The sequence below is a fragment of the Portunus trituberculatus genome, chromosome 29 (genome assembly GCF_017591435.1).
Source record: "Portunus trituberculatus isolate SZX2019 chromosome 29, ASM1759143v1, whole genome shotgun sequence".
In the NCBI taxonomy this organism is placed as follows: domain Eukaryota; kingdom Metazoa; phylum Arthropoda; class Malacostraca; order Decapoda; family Portunidae; genus Portunus; species Portunus trituberculatus.
This window is the reverse complement of record NC_059283.1, coordinates 1,840,185-1,860,184: the sequence shown is the minus strand read 5'-3', so window position 1 is coordinate 1,860,184 and position 20,000 is coordinate 1,840,185. Positions and strand designations below refer to the sequence as shown.

Genomic DNA, 20,000 nt, shown 5'->3' with positions numbered 1-20,000 from the left:
CAAGGACAATGCCCTCCTCTCAGACCAACAGTTTGGGTTCAGACCTGGAAGGTCAACCTCCGACCTAATGATGCTTCTCACCAGGCAGTGGCAGGACGCCCTCGACGACGGCAAGGACACTATAGTGGTTGCTTTGGACATAGCTGGAGCTTTTGATAAAGTATGGCACAACGGATTACTGGAAAAGCTTCGTGCTAAAGGCATCCAGGGTGGCTTGCTACGACTCCTGGGAAATTACCTGCAGGACAGAAGCCTCAAGGTGGTTGTCAACGGGCAAACATCTGAGTCCCTGCCTGTGGAGGCATCAGTGCCACAGGGTTCAATTCTTGGCCCACTCCTGTGGAATATCTACGTGGATGATCTTCTCCAGCTACTGCCAGGAGTCAAGGCCTATGCTGATGACTGCACCCTCTCCTATACCTATCCACGCCAGGACAGTGGGCGGGCTGCTGAGGCCATCAATCAGCAGCTACGAGTGATAGAGGAGTGGGGTGCTCGCTGGCAAGTGACATTCGCGCCGGAGAAGACACAGGCAATGGTTGTCTCTCGGTCCCCAGCCGCCATGGCAGCAATGGCAGGAAAGTTGTCTTTGGCGCTGCTGCTCTCCCACTCCAAGATGACGTCAAGATACTTGGAGTGGAGGTGGATCGAGGGCTGAGGTTTGACAGCCATGTCAAATCCATTGCCAAGAAAGCCTCTCACAGGATCTCCGCTCTCAGAAGGATCGCCAGTTTCCTCGACAGGAAGGGGAGACTGCTGCTGTACAAGGCACAGGTGCGGCCCCACCTTGAGTACGCAGCTCTCTCCTGGATGTCCTGTGCCGCCACACACAGAAGGAGACTGGACAGCATCCAACGCCGCGCCATACGGCTAGTAGATGCTGCAATACCACCTCACCCAGAGCCTGAGCGTCCCTTGATTCACTGGAACACCGCAGAGATGTGGCGGCGATCGTAGTGTTCCATAAGGCACAGGTGCAAAGAGTGCCACATCTGGCAGGGCTGCGTCATCCTCTGAGAGTCACCGCACGGAGCACGAGAACGGTGCTCAATGGTGGTGACGCCGTAGAGGTGCCGCGATCCCACGGGTGTCAGCATCAACGCACCTTCGCAGGACGCGTCTCCAGGATGTGGAACTTGTTCACGGCCGCGGTGCCTCACGTCCAGGAGATGAACACACACAGTGTCAAACTGATGGCACATAAGTGGAGACAGACACTGCCAACTCCTCTGACACTCTTTGTGACGTGACACTCAGTGTAGTGCAGTGCGTGAATAGTGCTAGTGAAGTGAAAAGAACAGTGCTCCATTTACATGCTGACCATCTTGTATATTATCTATTTTTAAGTCTTGTAAATATTGTAGAGAGACCAGACAACACCAGCTTCACGGCACCTTTACTTAATGCTTCACTTCACACTACCTCGCAACACAATAACAACCCCTGGAACACACATTGGCTTCACAACACCACCAACAAGACTTCACCCTCACAGTGACACACCTTTTTATCAACTCAACGTAAACACAAATAAAACATATGAATCTCCTTTTTTTATGAAGGGAAGAGAACCAACCAAGGGCAAAAATTAAAAGAAAAGATAAAAAAAGAGACTCACTTTAGTTCTGGCTCGCTACAAAGAGGAAAACGGCAGCCAAAATTAGGGACTATAATTCTGTTACTCTTTCTGCTTCTCTGTGTGGGAATGCGCCGTACTGCTAACTTTTGCCTCCGTCGCTTGTCAAGAGTCGCAATATTTTCATCCTCTTCCGCTTCTCATTTCCATCTTTCCTTCATCAGTCAACGTGAGAGATGACAAGAACAGAGAGAGAGAGAGAGAGAGAGAGAGAGAGAGAGAGAGAGAGAGAGAGAGAGAGAGAGAGAGAGAGAGAGAGAGAGAGAGAGAGAGAGAGAGAGAGAGAGAGAGAGAGAGAGAGAGAGAGAGAGAGAGAGAGAGAGAGAGAGAGAGACAGAGAGAGAAAGACAGAGAAACTACCAGATGAGAGAACAACTATATCACACAAGAAGGAAAGAATATGAGAAAACACACAAAAAAACAATAAAACAGGATAATAGAAGCAACACAGAAGAAGGAAAGGGAGATGAAGACATGACGTAGAGGAAGAACGAGAAGAAAAGAGAGATGTGTCTTGCAAGTAATGAGAGAACACAGGTGTGAAAGAGGTGGAGGAGGAGAAGAAGAAGAAGAGATAACTTTTCCTGCGCAGACCAGACGGTAACCACGACGTAAGAGGAGCTACATCAGGAGGGCGAGCTGCTGCCGGTGTCTGGAGAAGCCTCGGGGTGCGGTGATAAGTTGGGCGTGGAGGAGGCTTGAGGATGGGCGGACGCAAGACTCGAGAGCATTATGATAAGGAGCTGATTCGTGGCTTTGACTCAGTGCTCGTCAGCTGATAGTGGTGGTGGTGATGGTGATGGTGGTGGTGGTGGTGGTGGTGGTGGTGATGGTGGTGGTAGTGGTGTTAGTGCTTAGCTTCGTCAAAAACACACACGATTTTTTTTCTCTCCTCACTCTTTCCAGTGAAAAACATTCACTAACTACCATTCTCTACCTCCTCTTCTTCCTGTCCTCCTCCTCCTCCTCCTCTTGTCATCTTCCTCCTCATCCTCCTCTTATTTTCTCCCCTCAGTCTTTCCCGGTACATAAATTTACATCAAGGTTCCTATGAGGGGAAAAAAAAAGTAATATAAAACGAGGGGAGTGTTTTTAGAGGACGCTGGGAAAAAAATACCTCACACTCGATGCATCACAGTTACTATCTACTCCGACCCATCTACCTGACACGCCCACTCCCCATCTTTCTCCACCATCTCCTCCTTACTACAGCCTGTCTGCCTCTCACCTTCCCTCCACCCTTGAATCTCTACCCTATCTGTTCTCTCTATACTCTACTTGTGTCTCCTAAACCTTTCACTGGTCTTTATTCATGACCCTTCACGCCTCAACCTTTTCCATTCACCTTCTTCCATCCTCCTTTCAATTTCTGCCTCGTGTGTTTACTCTGTCCTCTACTTTTCCTTCTAAACCTTCCTCTATATTTCACATATGATCTTTAATGCTCCTTTCTACTTCTATCAGTTTCTATCTACTTTTCAGTCTTATTTCTTTGATTTATTTCTTATGCTTTTACTTTATTCTCTTCTAATTTCTTTTATTTTCTCTTTATCAAAAAATCACATAATCTTTAACGTTCGTCTCAGTTTCTATATCAGCTTCTATCTAATTTTCAATCTTACTGCTTCGCTTTTATTCCTTATGCTTTCACTGTATTCTCTTCTAACTTCTTTTATTTTTCCTTTATCAGAATCGTAAGTTTCTATCTACCATATCTATTTCCTTCCAGTACCTCTTAAAAGACAAGACTTCTATGTAGCTTCCTTATTTCTCTACAACTTAAAGATGAACTGTTAATTTTTACGTTATCTTCAGTACCCCAAATTTTTCTTCCTTATTTTCGCTCCTCCTTACTTCTACTGTCCTTATTTCCTTCCATTACCTCTTAAATGACAAGACTTCTGTATTTCATGAAAACCCAAAGAAATACTACACATTTTTCTTTATTTTTAGTACTCTCATTTTTTTCCTTCCTTACGTTCGCACCTCTACCAACTCTACTTATCTCACCTTTTGTACTCTTGTAATTCTCTAACAACTTATAAGAGCGTCATGTACGAGTATCTTTCCCACCATCCCTTCTATCTTCTATGTTTTCCACCATACGCTTTGTTGTCCTTGCTTCTTCTACCTCCTAAACCTTCACCTTTAGGCCCGTATTCTGAAACACTTTGCTCTCTCACCACGAATATTTTCCCAGGCCACAGAGATGATTAGCGGAGTTTTCAAGTGTTTCTCCTGCTTATAATGTAAAAAATTCTCACTCTGCCTCTAAAATCTTAAAAACACATTAAAAAACTCAATTTAAATAAACCCTCCTGAAACAGTGGAGGTGAAGCACAAGAGTGTTTGAGAATACGAGCCTGTGTATCGAAATTACAAGGTGACTGATTAAGCTCGTTAGTCAAAGTCTCCGGGCAGGTAATTTCAAAGGTTCACGTGGCGTCAACAGAAGTAGCGACATCAATAACCAGGTGATGAATTAGGCGATGTATTAGAGCGAACAATTCATCTCACATAGGCAACTTTGTGTGTGTGTGTGTGTGTGTGTGTGTGTGTGTGTGTGTGTGTGTGTGTGTGTGTGTGTGTGTGTGTGTGTGTGTGTGTGTGTGTGTGTGTGTGTGTGTGTGTGTGTGTGTGTGTGTGTGTCATATGTCTCTTCCCACCCGCAGAAAATGGAGGTGCAGATAAGACACACAAAAATAAGGAAGAAGAGAAAATGACGAGTAACAAATGGAGAAATAGAGATAGAGAGAGAAAGAGACGGAGGAAGAGAGAGAAGACAACTGCAACAAGAAATAGTGAAGGGTTTCTTCCTCTCATTTTCCATTATCTCTTCTATTTCTCTCCCTCCTTCTGCTGTTCCTTCTTTCTCTTTCCCTCCAGCAACAAACGAAGGATGCCCTGACGCACAAACTTTCCGTCTCCAGTTCTCCTTCATAAAGCCTCTCTTATCGCCTTCACAGAGCCATATCCTCCTCTCTCCTCCTCCTCCTCCTCGTCGTCGTTTTCAAATTCTCTTCTGCTGACCATCACTATCATCATTCTCTCCTTATGTTGCTCCTTTATGCTCCTGTTCTTCCCGACGGCGTGACCACAAAGGAATCTAGTGAATATTCCTTCTCTTTCTTTATCTCTCTCTCTTTTCTACTACTGCTACTATTACCACTACCACTACTACTACTACTACTACTACTACTACTACTACTACTACATAAGGCACCATCTCACGTTTTCTATTCCCTACTATCACTCTAAAATAAAATAAGAAAAAGTCACCAGAAATTAGCAATGCCTTTATGTAAATGGACTGAACTTGTGGAACGGAGAGAAAAACTTTACTTCCGCGCCACAAGTCACCCAGAAGCGGCTGTAGAGGCAGGAAAAGGTCACTAACCTCACTAAAGGCATCGAGAGATATAAGACCCTGCAAGATACAAACATTCAACGAGAGGTTTCTGTTTAGGAGCCACAAAATTTAGGTATAGAGTGCACTTCAGAAGTAGGACAATGTGAACAACAATTTCACAAACATTTTTCCTTTCTATAACATTTTTGTATTAAACTGAAACGAACTTGTAAGAATGAGAGGCAGAAGAGTAGCATTTCAAGAGGAGAAGGACAAATAGAACAACAACTTCACAAACACTTTAATTTCCATAACTTTTCTCTACGTATTAACCACTTCAGTACTAGGACGCATTTTTACCTTGAGATTTGTGTACGATTAGGCCATTCTATTGACATTAGGAAGGGTCTATGGTGGTCAGATGATTAATGTTTAGAGTCTTCACTATCTTAATCCTACACATGAGTTTCTGAAGCTGTATAAAACCACCAAATAGTAAACAGGATAAATATAAAACGCGTCATGGTACTGAAGGGATTAAACTAAACAAACTTGAATGAGGGACAAGATAAGAACATCTGAAGAGGAAAAGGAGGAAGGGAACAACAATTTCACCAACACTAGTCTTTCTTTGATTTTTCTGTATTTAAGTAAACTTGTAAGAATGAAGGGTAAGATAGTATAGTATAAGACTTCTCCTTCCACCCCACCCATTGTTCCTTCCCTCGAGGAGAAAATGGTCGGAAAAATAAAATAGCGGAAGAATTACCAGCATGGAATTTATGGTGTGAATAAGAATATATTTATGAGGAAAAGCAAGTAATGTTAAGAGGAAAGTAAGAAATATAAAGGAGGAGAAGAAGAAGGAGGAGGAGGAGGAGGAGGAGGAGGAGGAGGAGGAGGAGGAGGAGGAGGAGGAGGAGGAGGAGGAGGAGAAGGAAGTGTGTGTCACCCGTATGGCCTTGCGGAAACTTAATCTCCTGAGACAGACGATGGGGGGTGACTGCCCTTTCATGCCTCTCTCTCTCTCTCTCTCTCTCTCTCTCTCTCTCTCTCTCTCTCTCTCTCTGATCTATTCCGATGTCAGAGATCTTATTGCCTTAATGAATCAAATCTTACATAATCTTACGAATGAACAAAACAGGTATTTAATTGTATTTTGAATCCACTTCCAAACTTCTAATAGATTTCCAAAGCAAGTAACGGTATTAGCAGAGGTCGACTGTACTTTATTCTTCTCTACGCATGATGAAATATATACTACGGTTTTATTTTGCTTTTTAAGGTGCGAAGTTGCTATTTTGTTAGTTTATGTGAATTTATTCCTTTTCAAGACTGTCCTTTGTTTGTTTAGATTTTTCGTACTTGTTTTTTTTTCATTGTTTTATTGATGAGGAGAAGAGAAATGCACTGCCTAATGTTTTTTTTTATATATTTTCAATTCCTATCATATGTAAATCTTTCTCTCTTTCTCTCTTGTTCTTCTCTTCCCCTCTTCTTGTCCCTTGCATTCACCTATTCTTTCATTCCTCTCTCTCTCTCTCTCTCTCTCTCTCTCTCTGATGGTTGCTAATCTACGCTCCCCCCTCCCCCCTCACCACCTGCTGGACCGGTCCATCAGCTGAGTGAGTCATCAGCTGAGGTCCGCTACACCACGACCGACTGATGACTGACGACCAAACTACTATGCGTCCTGATACAATGCACGACTCTCTCTCTCTCTCTCTCTCTGGTATGTTTCACCTATTTTCTTATATTTCTATTTTTTATTCTAGTTTTTATCATGTCTCTTCTTCCTTCTTGATTTTGTTTTCTTTATATCTTTTTCTTCTTCCTTATTTACTTCTCTTATTTATACTGTTTCGTTTTCTTTCTCTCTATATTTTCTTGTCCTTCCAGTTTAGCGTACAAATGTATTCTCACCTCTCTCTCTCTCTCTCTGTCTCTTAAACGTCAATCTATCACCACTTTCTCCCTTCCTCTTTCTCTCTTTCCCTATAGACCTTCAATCAATCACACTTTTTATCTCTCCCTTTCTTCTTTCCCCAGTCTGTGCACGGCATGAGAAAAAAACAGCAAAATGACAGCTGGGTTACAAAGGCTCCACTCTCACAATGGAAGCTCGAAGCCAAAATAAACACGACTTCACTGATACCAATGTGACTCAGGAACACTTTGTATACCCTGCAACACAACGCAACACCAAAAATTCAGAAATACTACCGTGAGTTTGTTGTGTATATTCAAGCAACACGTTAGCATTTATGAATCGCAATGATGTATCAAAGCAAAGAGGGAGTTTCAAGACATTTATCCCTGTTCTTTGGCTAACTCTATCGGATCTTTAAAGAGACTGGTGACTGAGTAGGCATTTTTTTTATCTTTTTGTTGTCCTTGGTCAGTTCTCCCATCTTAAATGAAAAAAAATAATAATGGATTCCAGTCAGGACAAACAACAGCTATGAGTGGTTTGGCATTATAATAACCTTCTTATGCAGTATAATACCTTGATTTATTTTACCAGACAAGTAATCACGCAGAAACTAATTAAAATATACTGACTATGTTCCGTTAGCTTAGGTCAGGTTAGGTTGTCCTTATAAGAAATCCAGCAACACTGTGAGCACTAAAATCTTCAGAAGCATAAGAGCATTCACATGACTCTCAGCGAGCAGTCAACTCATTGAAATCCTTAAGCCTCGTAAAAGAAATACCCTACGCACTTAAACATTTGAACTCTCACTCAAGGAAAGTACTAACACAATAAGACACTCCTTCTTCCTTACCACCAATGCTAAGTGACGCTAGGTTACGCCAAGGTAGGTTAAGTTTGGTTACGTTAGGCACCAAAAGACTTCGATGCAACACTCATTCAACAGGTTAAGTTTCGTTAAATTTGGTTAAGTTAGATTACGTCAGGCGGTTAATATAAGCAAAGGTAAGGCTCATTCATAGCAAGGGATAAGAAGACATGAAGATACATAGATACCTAGTAGCAAGAAAGTACTCCTACATTAGCAAAGTTGGAAAGGTTAGGTTAAGTTAGATTACTTTAGCTGGTAAAGATGTCTAGACGCAAGACTCCCAGCAAGGGGGAAGAAATCACAAAGATACATAGATAGAAGGAAAAAAGTACTCTTAGATTAGCAAAGTTGGAAAAGTTAGGTTCAGTTAGGTTACTATAGCCGGTAAAGACATCTAGACGCAAGACTCACTCACAACAAAGGGTAAGAAAAAACGAAGATACATAGATAGAAAAAAGTACTCCTTCCACATTAGGAAACATAGATTGATTAGCTTAAGTTACGTCATCCAGTTAAGATATCAAGACGTAAGACTCACTCACAGCAAGGGGGGAAGAAAACACGACAGCCGCACCTCTACACCAGCAGGGGAGCAGTTCACGGGTTTCGAACGGAGTGGGAGCCGTGAAGATAAGGGTGACAGTGATCCAAGGGAGATATGCATAAGTATAAAGGTGTTATCTCAAGCCTGTGTTGTTGTCCTCAATGTGCAGCAGACGGGAACAGACAAACCCTCTCTCTCTCTCTCTCTCTCTCTCTCTCTCTCTCTCTCTCTCTCTCTCTCTCTCTCTCTCTCTCTCTCTCTCTAACCGTTTATTCCTTTTCTCTTTTTCATCGAATGTTTCCTCTGTTTCCCCTTTCGTTGTTCTTCTAAAGCCTTATTCTAAACTACAATCTCTCTCCCTCTCTCTCTCTCTCTCTCTCTCTCTCTCTCTCTCTCTCTCTCTCTCTCTTCTCAGTGCTTCTCTGACTGAGCAAGTTGCATGCATTTATTTACCGAATCTGTAAACTGTTTTCCACTTTCAGGTTTACGAATACGAAGAATATAACAGACACAAGAATAATAGCCAGTTGTTTCAGTATACCTAGAGGAAGATGGTAATGCCCTAATTTCTATCTCTACTACTACTACTACTACTACTACTACTACTACTACTACTACTACTGCTGTTGCTACTACTACTACTGCTACAACTGCTGTTACTACCACTGCTACTACTATTACAATTACTACTACTGCTACTATTACCACCACTATTACTACTACTACTACTACTACTACTACTACTACTACTACTACCTTTTATGTAAGAGAGGAAGACTGACCAAGGGGAACAAAAATATAAAGAAGAAAAGGTCCACTATTATTATTATCATTACTACTACTACTACTACTACTACTACTACTACTACTACTACTACTTCTACTACCTGGAGGACGTATACTAAAGCAATTAAAGTTTTAGTGATGGTCGTTAAGGATTTTTAAGGATCATGGGAATTAAACCTTGCACGAGAGAGAGAGAGAGAGAGAGAGAGAGAGAGAGAGAGAGAGAGAGAGAGAGAGAGAGAGAGAGAGAGAGAGAGAGAGAGAGAGAGAGAGAGAGAGAGAGAGAGAGAGAGAGAGAGAGAGAGAGAGAGAGTACCTTTTAGTCTGAAGCTTCCTTAAGTAATATCACCATCACTTTTTTCTCTCCTTTTATCCTTCTCTCCTGCTCTTCTTTCTCTTCCAGTCCAAGGAAATGAGAAGAGCCAATTAAGAGGGAGAGAACGATTGGCCGGTATTAAAAATAAGGATTTAGTTGATTAAGTCTTTCCTGGAACCAAATAAATGAGAGAGAGAGAGAGAGAGAGAGAGAGAGAGAGAGAGAGAGAGAGAGAGAGAGAGAGAGAGAGAGTAAATCAATTAACACAAAGTAAAGATAGAAATGTGGACGGTCAAAATAGAAAGGAAAAGAGAGCAAAAAGAAAACGAACCTCACTCCCACACTTTAATGGACACGTTGCTTTTCTTTTGAAGGGACGAAAAGTGAGGGAATTCCTTCTATGACCCGTGTCCCGCAGCCTCCCGCAGGACACTCCTCTTAAAGTAACCCTCTCGCGCAGGAAGACAAGAACCTCCGTGTAAGATTCTTCGGATAAAAAAGCAGGAGAAATAAAAAGAGGAGGAACACAGGAGAAAATAAAGAGTAGCCTTGATATTTCGTGATCTGCATTGTGGGAAAAAAGATGAATATGAAAAATGAGGGTTCGTGAGTCGAGGAGAGATAAAAAAAACTAAATGAGGAAGATGTAGGAAGAGGAGGAACACAGGAAAAAATAAATAAAGATTAGCCTTGATAATATTTCGTGATCTGCATTGTGGAAAAAGATGAATATGAGAAATGAGGGTTAGTGAATCGAGGAGAGATAAAAACAAAATGAGATAGATGTAAGAAAAGGAGAAACACGATAAAACGTAAAGAAAGAGCAGTGTTAATGATATTTTATGACCTGCATTGCTAAAAAATTAAAATGAGGAGTTGATAAATTGAGGAAAAGAATGAAACTAGGATAAGGAAGAAGTAAGAGGAAGAGGAACACAGGGGAACACAAAGGAAGAGCAACTGTTGGCTTTATTGATACTGTATGATATGCAGTGTGATAAAAATTGATAATGGGATGTGTAGTTTAGTAAATCGAGGATGGCGAACAAAAGCAGGGTGAAAAAGATACAACAGAACGAAAAACAAAGGAGAACATAAAAGAAGAGCAACTTTTAGCCTTTATAGGGGAGAAAAAAGGAAAATGAGAGATGACTTAATAAATCGAGAAGAGTAAAATTAGGATGAAGAAGATGCATAAAGAGGAGGAACACAGAGGAACATTAAAGAAGAGTTCAGTCAGTATTAAGTGTATTTTGTGACCTGCACTGTGAAAAATAAAATGAGAGCTGTAGGTTAGTAAATCGAGGAGTGAAAACAAAAGGAGGATGAAAAAGGAGGAGGACGAAAGCAGAAAAGAAGCAGAAGGAAGTGGAGAAGACAAAAATGGATAGAATTTTCCTATACATAAGTTAATCTTTGAAATATACATATGAGTAACTTGAGCCATTTTACTGATTTTCTTTAAGAGTTTCAGGTTTGTAAGTCGAAAAGCGAAAAAAAGTTACATGAAAAAGATGATGAAAAGAGAAAAGAAGTAGAAGGAAGAGGAGACAAAAAAAAAAAAAAAACAATTCTGGAACTAATCTTTGAAATATACATATGAATAACCTGAACCATTTTACTCATTTTCTTGAAGAGTTTTAGGTTAGAAAATCGAGGAGCGAAAACAAAAATAGGATGAAAAAGGAAGAAGATGAAAGGAGATAAGAAGTAAAAGAAAGTGGAGAGGAAACAAAAGCATAGAAATTTAATACATAAACTATTTTTCTATTTTCTTTAACTTATAACTTTGCTCGAAATTCAGGAACCACTGTGAAGATAAACAATACTCTCACACAAGCCATCAGATAAGCCACTCGATCCCCTTTAATGTATTCCTGGAGTAAACATTGCATTCAACGCAGGTAAGACGATACTCAATCCCATGGTGAAGGGTTAGAATACCCAAGACTTCACAATAACAACACTAACAAGATTTATTTAAAATTTTGTAACTATTCTCTCTATTCATCACAATAATGTTCTTAAGGTGGGAGAGGAAGGTGGAGGGAGTGTGGGTTTGCAGATAAGGAAAATAAAGGAGGGAGAAAAGGATGCGAAGGAGGAAGAGAGGGAAAGGAAGATGACAGGGAGGGAGTGAAGGTGTTATAGGAATGGACAAGGCAATGGACAATTTCACCACTACGCATCACATGACCCACAATCACCAATGCTACTCACTTCTCATCACCACCACAGTCACAATCACTGCCACACACCAAGTCATCACTTTATCTCGTTAATCACTGTACCACTCACCACTCATCACAACTTATCACTTATTACCACATACTACTCACGTCAAGTCACCACAGCATCACCACAAAACCGTGTCTCATTCACCACACCACACACCACCACGATCACCAACACAACACCACGAAAGCGATGAGTTTTAGAGCGTATCTCCTTCATTATTATGCAAGACTCTCTCTCTCTCTCTCTCTCTCTCTCTCTCTCATGGGGTACAGATGCCAGAGCACACACGAGAATATATAAATAATAAAACTAACACTAAAAAAAAATTGAAGTGGAGAAAGAGAATGAGATAGAGAATGTAAGAGAGAACGTTCTCAAATGTACCTTTAGGCGCCTCTAGGTTCACATTCTGGGTGGTCTCTCTTGGTTTTCTCTTTCTCTCTTATTCTCTCTCTTTCTTTCTGTTTCCCTCTGTGTTTACCTGCGGAAGATGAAAATTACAGGTTTACATTGAGCACAGGTGAGCATAAACAGTGACGTAATGAGTTCGTTAGAGGTCAGGTGAGGTTAAGTGTGTGTGTGTGTGTGTGTGTGTGTGTGTGTCACCCAGACACACAAAATTATTGCTTGTATATCACATAGACACACACACACACACACACACACACACACACACACACACACACACACACACACACACACACACACAAATTAGAGATTAGATTAAATGTTATTGACCACAACCAAATATTACAGTTATAGGAGGACTTGGAAAAAATGGTTCATCACACACACACACACACACACACACACACACACACACACACACACACACACACACACACACACACACACACACACACACACACACACACACACACACACACTGAAAGAAGGAAGGCGAAGACAGCATTAAGACACAGATGTTGTCTCTCCACTGGTATATAACACAGGGCCGAGCAACATCCCCAGGGCCCTGCACTGATCCCAAACTTGTCAAGCGAAACACATCTCCATCAGACGAGGGGGACGATGGGAAAGAGAAGAGGGAAGGAGGGAAGGGAGACGAGAGAGAGAAGGCGTGGATGATAGAGTAAAGACGAAGGGAGAAATGCAAGGAAAGGAAAGGAGAGAACGGAAGCGTGGTGATTAAGGAAAGGAGAAAGGAAGATAGGAGAAGGGGAGACGGGGTATGAAGGTATAGAAGATGAAGGAAGTGATAAAGGAGGATTGCAAGAGAAGGAAGGAAGGGAGGGAAGGCATGACTGACCAAGGGAAATAAGATGTGAAGGAATAAAGAAGGGAAGGGGAAAATGTCAGGGTATCACCACCACCACTAATACCAGCATTCAACAGCTTCACTCAAATGACCCTACTTGTATTAATCTTTATAAGCGCCCCGCAAACATCACACCGAAACTTTTGATCTCCCATAAGTCAGTGGGGGCCATATTTTCTATCATTCTTTCCATAACTACCAATATACTGTCTGTTCAATTAATATTTCAAGACATTTGTCCCTATTCTTTGGCTAATTCTATCGGTTCTTTGAGGAGGCTGGCAAATAAGTGGGCCCTTTTTCTTTATATTTTTGCTGCTCTTGGTCAGTCCTCTCCTCTTACATAAAAAAAAAAAATATGTATCCTACTGAAACATTATAAACACACCCTATGCATGAGGAAGGTCGTCTCTCTTCACACTACTGATAAGGCAACACGTGTAAATGAGGAACATGAGGAAATCACAGCAAGACGTGTTGACTAAAGGTGATGTTGAGAGTGGAAGGACGCGGAGGAGAGAAGGAAACTGACGCTGGGAACACGGACACGGAGCGAGGAAGGAAAACAAGTCGTGAAAGAGGAGAAGAGGACATTGGCGAAAAGGAGAGAGGTGGAAAGAGAAGGGAGAAGGAAAATAGGAGGATAGTGGAGAAACGTGAAGCAGGAACGCAAAAAAACAAATCGTGAAGGTGTGAAAGGAAAAGAAAAAGGCACATGAACGTAAAGAAGAGAGAAAAAAAAAACATAAATATGGAGAAATGTTGAAAGGACGGAAAGAAAAATTACAAAAGAGAAGGAATAAAGGAGACGTGGTAATAAAGGAAGGTAAAGGCAGAGTTAAAACAAAGGAAGCTTATGGAGATATCGAAGTAACCTCAGTAATTGAAGGAGGTAAGGAGAGACTCAGTGACGCACACTTACACGAAGAACACTCACTCCAGACAAGAAGGAGGAAAGAAAATAGGGAGAGGACTTTAAAGTGATGGAAACTTGAGAAGATAAACGCAAAGACAAGAGGAAAGAGGAGACTGCTTAACACGTGAACTAAGAGAGAAAGAAAGAGAGAGACAGAGAAAAAAAATAAGAGAAAAAGAGAGAAAAGAGGGAAGAAGGAAATGGAATACAAAAGGGGAGAGGAGAAATCTTGACACGGAGAGCAAGAACAAGGTAATTGACGGAGAAACATAAGACGTAAAGGAATTAATTATCCTTGGGACCGTGAAGCAATGTAGCTTTTCTTTAAGGGGTGAAGTTAAAGGAGAGGCGAGTAGAAGTGGCAATATTGAGAAGGGGACGAGAAGTGATAGCAATATTTCTGCAACGGAAATAAGTTTACGGAAGAAAGAGGAAAGAGAAAAGAGAAGAGAGAGAGAGAGAGAGAGAGAGAGAGAGAGAGAGAGAGAGAGAGAGAGAGAGAGAGAGAGAGAGAGAGAGAGAGAGAGAAAGAGAGAGAAAAGCAAAAAGAAATAGATAAAAGAAACACACAAAAGAACTAGAACGTGACAAGGAAAACCAGGGAATAAACAAAGAGAACCGCAGAACCCTGAGGGAAAGACGGAGAAAGAAAACGGACACCTAAAAAAAAAAAAAAAAAAAAAAAAAAAAACGAAAAAAATAACCAGAAAAATCAAACACACGCAAAAAAAAAGACGAAAAAAAAAAAACTCAAATAAAATACAAAAAAACAAAAAGATAAAAAAAAAAAATAACTAAGATAAAAGAGAATACAGCAAGTGACACGTAGTTCTATACCAGAGGACACCATCGAGGCCAAGGAGAGGCCAACGAGACCCAAGTACCTCGTGCAAAGCGGAACCTAAGAAGTTGATCTCAGGAGTGTGGCGGGAGATAATAGAAGGGGTCAGTGTCCGAAATTAGGGAGGAAGGAGGTTAAGAGCACTTCTGAGGAACAGTATGGTGCCTCGAGCAAGAAGAAAGAAGAGGAGGAGGAGGAGGAGGAGGAGGAGGAGGAGGAGGAGGAGGAGGAGGAGGAGGAGGAGGAGGAGGAGGAGGAGGAGGAGGAGGAGGAGGAGGAGAAGAGGAGGAGGAGGAGGAGGAGGAGGAGGAGGAGGAGGAGGAGGAGGAGGAGGAGGAGATAGAAGAGGAAGGAGGAAGGAGGAGGAGGAGGAGGAGGAGGAGGGAGGAGGAGGAGGAGGAGGAGGAGGAGAGGAGGAGGAGGAGGAGGAGGAGGAGGAGGAGGAGGAGTAGGAGGAGATAGAAGAGGAAGAGGAAGAGAGAGGAGGAAAAAAAGTGTAGATGAATCAAATGGCAGAGACAGACGGAAAGATTAACAGATAGGTAGATACATACATACATACATACATACATACATACATACCCACATGGAATATAAATAGGACTTGATTGATAGACAAACAAACACTGACACACACACACACACACACACACACACACACACACACACACACACACACACACACACACACACACACACACACTGGGATCAATACTAAGAGACACACAGAGAGACAGACGATCGTATGTATAAAATAAACGAAAATAAACTGAAAAATATTGCTTTGGTTAGGAAGAGGATGCGAGGAGGGAAGAAAAATAAAAGGAAGCATAAAAAAAACAAAACTTTCGATATAGAAACGGAGATGGAGAGGGAAAGAAAAGACGCAAAAGAAAACAAATAAAACAATGAATCAGAGGGAGGAAGGAAGTACGATAAAAGAAAATACAAGTAAAGAAAAATAAACGAAATAAAAAAAAATGTGAGGAAAGAGAAACGAATGAAACAAATAAATAGAACCAACGGAACAAATATGGACGAGAGAGAGAGAGAGAGAGAGAGAGAGAGAGAGAGAGAGAGAGAGAGAGAGAGAGAGAGAGAGAGAGAGAGAGAGAGAGAGAGAGAGAGAGAGAGAGAGAGAGAGAGAGAGAGAGAGAGAGAGAGAGAGAGAGAGAGAGAGAGAGAGAGAGAGAGAGAGAGAGAGAGAGAAAATATAGTGTTAATACTAATGAGAGATAGAAAGTTATTGACTCCTAAATGTGTGTGTGTGTGTGTGTGTGTGTGTGTGTGTGTGTGTGTGTGTGTGTGTGTGTGTGTGTGTGTGTGTGTGTGTGTGTGTGTGTGTGTGTGTGTGTGGTGACAATAATCGGTGTCTAGTGTTCGCCTCACCGCCGCCCTCATCACCTACTTGTTCACTCAGGCGAGGCTCACCTGTCCCCATCAGGCAGGTGAGCCCCATGGTCCAGAGAGAGGGAGAGGGAGAGGAAGAGAGAGAGAGAGAGAGAGGGTTAGTAAGGGAAGGGGAACGGAGGAAATGGAGGTGAAGGATGAATGGGAGGGGAACGATGGAAGGGGAAGAGTAAAAGAATGTGAAGGAAGACATGGAGACGAAAATGGATGAGTATAAAGGAAGAGGAAGAGAGAGAGAGAGAGAGAGAGAGAGAGAGAGAGAGAGAGAGAGAGAGAGAGAGAGAGAGAGAGAGAGAGAGAGAGAGAGAGAGAGAGAGAGAGAGAGAGAGAGTTAGAGGAAAGAATGCACGGGAGGAGAAAAGAGAAAGAGATAAAGAGAGAGAAACAGGAGGAAAGAATGCAAGGAAAGGGAGAGAAAAAGACGAAAACAAGAGTACAAGGAACATGAAGAGAAGGAGAAGGAGGAGGAAGAGAAAATAATAAAAAAATATAAAAGTAAAAGGAAGAGGAAGAGGAGGAGGAGGAGGAGGAGGAGGAGGAGGAGGAGGAGGAGGAGGAGGAGGAGGAGGAGGAGGAGGAGGGAGAGGAGGAGGAGGAGGGGGAGGCAGGAGGACTTCATAATCCACCACTGAAATATGGGTATCTGTTCACCACATGGCATATCCACTTTTTATCCACGTTGGTGCTCCAGGCGGGTGTCTTCCAGCCCCCGACACACATCCATTCACTGCCTTGTAAAGTAAGCGAGACAATATCACTCTCTCTCTCTCTCTCTCTCTCTCTCTCTCTCTCTCTCTCTCTCTCTCTCTCTCTTTGTGTGTGTCTGTCTTTGAAGTGTGCAACTCACGCATCACCTCAAGACAATACTGCATCTCTCTCTCTCTCTCTCTCTCTCTCTCTCTCTCTCTCTCTCTATGGCGCATCACGTTCCCTTTACACCCAAGCAAGAGAGAATTACTAAAGGCACAAGTTTACTCCTTCCACGAATAACCAAGGAGAGCTGGAAGATACAGATTAACACACACACACACACACACACACACACACACACACACACACACACACACACGTCATAAATCCATCTCTATTTCAATCTATTCTTTTTATTTTCTCCACAAGTTCCACGTTACTCTAAATTCCCAGCACCAGCAGCCTTTTCGTGTCTCAGAAAGGTGCAGGCTGGGGACACGAACGCCCACCCCCCTCCAATCCCTTAGTAAGCAGCGCCGCTCATAAACTAACGCAAGGAGAATATTGAGGCAGAAGCAAAGGAGAAGGGAGGAGAAGAGAAGGTTGGATATGCAGGAAGGGGAAACACTACACGCTCTGGGGTTCGCGCACACACACACACACACACACACACACACACACACACACACACACACACACACACACACACACACACACACACACACATACACACACACAGACACACACACGTTCAAGTTAAGATAAGGCAAAGGGAAGGTAGAGTAAATTAATATTCAGAGGAACACTTCTGCAAATTGTCTCTCTCTCTCTCTCTCTCTCTGTGTGTGTGTGTGTGTGTGTGTGTGTGTGTGTGTGTGTGTGTGTGTGTGTGTGTGTGTGTGTGTGTGTGTGTGTGTGTGTGTGTGTGTGTGTGTGTGTGTGTGCGTCTCTCTCTCTCTCTCTGCAATAAAAAAATATACAATTACCGTAACACAAGCTCACAATCAACAATTAGGCTGCTTGATAACAGCACCCCATCATTAACACCCAAAATAATAACATTCAAAATAATAACATTCAGAATAACAACATTCAAACAGCGCAGCGTCGAGGTAAAGTCCACATCCACATCCACATAACATCGTGACACATTTCCCTTTTATCCTTCACATCTTTCCACGATTTGCCTCCCAGCTGTAGGTCACCTTGAAATGCGCGGCGAGGCAGGGGTGTATAGATCAGCTGGTGCACTTTATAAGACAGGTGTGACGTCGGCTTCATCACCTGAGGGAAATGGGTCTCTAGGTCATGCTACGGTGTTTAAAGGGAAAGGTAACTCAGCTTGGGCACGTTTGAAATGCAGGTGTTGGCTGAACGTAATTTCCAACTTGAGTGAAATGCTACGATGTTTTTTTGCTTTTCTTTCCTTATACCTTCGAAATGTGCCAGATTAAATTTTACACCTATAATATTCAGGCGGATTTTTCTTGCACACCTAAAGTAGACGTGTGTATGGCAGTCTCGGACACGTTGCGACAGATTAAGGGATCAATTTCAAGACACTTCATGATGTAATTTTGACTTGCTTTTGAATTTTTTTTTTTTTCAGGATCTGGCATTTCCACTTTCCCTTTTCCTCTATTTTTTTATCTAGCTTTTTTTTCCCTCCCTCAGCCGGTCTCTCTTACATAAAAAAAAAGAGATCTCCCAAACAAAGAGAAGAATGCAGTCATGTCCTTCACTTCAAAATAAGTGAGGATATGAATTTCTACACCTTAATCAGTCAAGTGCAGAATCGTATCTTCACTTTGAAACATGAAACAGAAAAATTACTTCACCACTTTGAAGAAGACAAGAGTTGTGTAAAGGACCACGTGTAGGTCACAACACACTCAGGGAATTGCGAGCAGATAAGTGTTAACCAGGTGTCGACACGCATGGCGATACAAAGAGCTTTCAGAAAAAGTGTCTCTAAGTTTGGAGTTGGTTTGCTCTGGGGATGTAAAGCTGGAGTGATCCCGCTTGTGGCCGCGAGACAAAGGTATCACGAGTGTCGCCGCGGGAGTCATAATAACACTCCACCACTAACACACTGAAGATAAACAAAACATTACGACCACGCGAGCTAATCTGACTTGATCATTCCCAAATCGCACTTGATATAATGAATACTTCAGACAGCAAGGAACGTAATACTTGCAAATATCGCTAATTCACCGGACACAATGAGGTGATCAGTTTTCCGATATCACGTTGTTATTAAAATGTTATCAGACAGGATATTCATTAGGTATTCTGCACCTCTCCTCTCATCCACTTACTCCTGGGAACTGCACCGCGGTCACTTATCTGAGGAAACAGAGCGTGAACTTCATTTTATCCCACCGATGATTAAGTGAATGAAGTCGATAAGAGCTGCAGCAGGCGACGTGAACAAGATACGAGAGCACGCCTGGGAATGCAAAAAGAAGAAAAAAAAGTCAGGAAGCGAGGGTGGCGAGAAAATAGAACCAGGAGGGAAGGAACAATGAGAAGTGAAGGAAACGGTGAACTGTGGGTCTAGGAAGGAAAGAACGGGGCTAGATAGGCAATGGTAACAGGACACGGAGCCGAGAGACATCTAATAAGAGGAGGGCGACATAGGGATGGAAAAAAAAGGAGGCAGGACAAAGAAAACTACGGCACGAGATAATAAGAACTTTTCCTTTTGTGGCTTAGCGCAGAGAGACAGCTGGCAGATATAAGTGAAGAAGATTAGGGCAAGTTTTCAAAGTTTTTACCCTAGAGTGGAATCATAAAGGCTGCTAACAATACGGATAACGGAAGAATTGAGTAAGAATAGAAGCCTAAGAATGATTTGTAAAGGAATAGAAAGCAAACTCCTTCAATACTGAGACGCATTTTTACCTTGTTTCTTGGGTATGATTAGACAATTTTCTTTGCATTACGAAGTGTCTGTTAAGGCCAAGAGAACAATAGCCTTGGTTTTCACTATAAGTTTCTGAAGCTGTGTAAAATCACCAAATAGTAACCAGAATTAATAGTGAAAAGCATCCTGGTACTGAAGGGATTAAGTTAATTTCTATAAGGAGGCAATAGAAGGTTTCAGGCACGAGAATAGACAACAGAGAGAAGCACGGAAGCAGAAACAAGTAATGGATGCTTATGAGAGTCTATATCGCCCTCACACA

General features: G+C 42.1%; 1 protein-coding gene across 5 annotated transcripts in view; it reads right to left on the bottom strand.

Annotated features, from left to right (window-relative positions):
* The window catches only part of LOC123510384 (leucine-rich repeat-containing G-protein coupled receptor 5-like), a 267,024-nt gene that overhangs the window by 80,573 nt on the left and 166,451 nt on the right, over positions 1–20,000 (bottom strand). Inside the window, exon 1 of one of the 5 annotated variants that reach the window (XM_045265499.1) lies at positions 12,058–12,156. The exons of the other annotated variants lie outside the window; for them this stretch is intronic. The gene's annotated coding sequence lies outside the window, so the exon portion shown is untranslated. Of the gene's footprint in view, positions 1–12,057; positions 12,157–20,000 lie in introns of those variants that run through there. 5 annotated transcript variants of the gene reach the window in all.